Source organism: Nicotiana sylvestris, chromosome 3 (genome assembly GCF_000393655.2).
Source record: "Nicotiana sylvestris chromosome 3, ASM39365v2, whole genome shotgun sequence".
In the NCBI taxonomy this organism is placed as follows: Eukaryota; Viridiplantae; Streptophyta; class Magnoliopsida; order Solanales; family Solanaceae; genus Nicotiana; species Nicotiana sylvestris.
Window position 1 is genome coordinate 16,674,705 of NC_091059.1, and position 2,733 is coordinate 16,677,437.

Sequence of the window (2,733 nt, forward strand, 5' to 3'; positions counted from 1 at the left end):
AACAGAATAGTCATGGAGCTTCATTTTTCTTAAAAACTCTTCCGCTTCTTCTTCCGTCACAGCTCTCTTTATTGGTGTTGGATTATTTTTAGTTTTTCTTAACTCTTCGGGAGTAAAACATCTTCCCGAACGAGTCAAGCCTTGCACCTCACAGACTTCTTCCTTGACTTCTTTTCCCTTGTACATTACAGTCACCCGTTCATAGTTCCATGGAATGGCCTTATTGTTGATCACTGGTAGCTGGGTTACAGGTTTGATAATAACCCGATCCATACGGGCTCCTTCCACGAATATAATGGGTTTGCTGGCAACCCCTGGTACTATCACTTTCGGCCTTTCTTGCTTTGTGGCTACTTTGCTCGAAGATCCCTTCTCGACTACCACAGATGGTTCATCATCATTTCTGTTTTGCTTAGGTACCGACTTCTCCTCTGTTAACTGCTTATCCGGCTTGGCTTCATGAGACCTGATCATCATGACGGTTTGTGAAGGCTTCTTTGTCTCCCCATCAACCTGTACTATTTCTATCATATTAGCCTCTTGATGGGCTGGCATTGGATTTTTGTTGAACCTCGATTTTGTTAGTATCAATCAGCTTTTGTATTGCATTTTTTAAATGCCAGCATTTTTCCGTATCATGGCCTGGTGTACCGGAACAATACTTACAGCTAATGGTGTAGTCCAGATTCTTTGGAGCAGGATTGGGTAGCTTGGATTGTATTGGTCTTAGCATGTCCAGCTGTCTCAGCCTGTGGAATAGACTAGTGTAGGACTCTCCCAATGGAGTGTAGGTTTTCTTTTTCTGTTCCCTTTCTCCCCTGAATGCTGGCCTAGGCCTGAAACCTGGTCCGGGATAGGCTCGTGGGTAAGTACCTGGTATGACAGGAGCACGCCAGTTAGCGTGTGCAGGTGGATGATTGTATGCTTGTGCATGGTTGATGGAAAAATGAGGTTCCGAAGGGTGATAGTAGTGTTGAGATGAATTGTGGTGGTGAGTTGATTGGTGAGGTCGTTCTTGATTATAGTAAGGTGGTGAACCTCTGGGTCCCGACCAAATTCCTGAATCAACTACCGCTGCTTCCTCCCTCTTCTTTCTTCCAATTCCTCCTACCCCGCCTTGAATAGCTTGAGTAGTTGCCTTAATTGCTGAATAGCTCATGATTTTATTTGTCTTGAGGCCTTCTTCCACCATACCTCCCATCTTCACTACTTCGTTGAATGATTTCCCTACCGCTGAAACCAAATGGGCATAGTAAGTTGGTTCCAAGGCTTGAAGGAAGTAGTCTACCATTTCACTCTCCTTCATAGGAGGATCCACTCTTGCTGCCTGTTCTCTCCACCGGAAGCCATACTCTCTGAAACTTTCATTATGTTTTTTCTCAAATTTTGTCAAAGATAGTCGATCTGGGATGATTTCCAGATTGTATTGGAAATGGTATGCAAATGCCTGTGCCAGGTCATCCCAGGTGTACCATCTCCCATGGTCCTGGCGTGTATACCACTCCAAAGCTGATCCGCTTAAACTTTGACTGAAGTAAGCCATCAATAATTCGTCCTTTCCCCCAGCTCCTCGCATCTTGCTGCAGAAACCCCTTACCCATTGTATAGGTCAAATTTAGGCATTGTGAAGCCAACTGGCAATTGCACATTTGGGAATAAGCATAAATCTTTGTAGGCCACACTGACCTGTCCTCCTAACCCTCGCATGTCTCGGAACGATTGTTCTAGGCTTTTGACCTTTCTGAACATCTCTTCTTGTTCAGCATTTTTGACTGGTTTGTCAATTTCGGTTGGGAGGTCAAAACGAGGAGTAGTTGAATGGATTTCGGAGGCCTTGAAGGTGGGCTCTGGGGGGTAATATTGATTGTCCTGGGCCTGGAATATGGGCTCACTAGGAGATTTGTGGAATGTAGCCGGGGGAGGTGCTACGAAAACAGGAGTCACTGGTGGAGGAAAGTATGGAACTGGTTTAGGAAGGGAGACTGCGGTGTCTGAGAGGTGGTGCCTCGGTAGTGTTGGTAGATGGGGAAATTTGGGGATAATTCAGTGGTAAGATTATCCTGAGTTTGGGCCATTCATGGAGCAGGGTTAGTTGGGTAAGATGGGGGTGACTGCCCTGTCGACCAGGCCTGGTACATCTCAGCCATTTGCTGCTTGAGTTTAAACATCTCTTCTTTCATTTTCCCGACATCCATCTCCTCTATCTCAATACCTGTGTCAACATCTGGGATAGACATACTTTCGGGTATTGGTCCTTTTGATCTCGTGTGATAATGATAATATGCCAGTATACTCTTTAGAGAAACTAACTGCTTGAATTCTGGAAATGAACAAACTTGTTAGTTTTGAGAGTTTAACACATATATAATTACACGTTGAGATGCAATGCTCCTAGACAGATAACCCATTTCTATTATGCATTTGCTCGGCTGCTTGCGTCATCCCAGCTTTTCTTGGTCTTTTATTGTTGTTCACTCTTATTTTATTTTCTTATATACATTTTTATTGTATTGTGGTCGAATCTTATAGAGATTGCCTACGTATCATGCCCCCGCATGAATCAGACCTTGCGTAGTTCGGACATAAGGCAAACACTTTTATTCATTATACAAAGATGGAACAGACATTACATTTGAAAACCTTTATAAGAAAATGGTTTGAAAACACACACACTCAAATCAAAATAAAAGATACAACTCTTAACATCTCACAACATGCCCCACTTTCCACTTT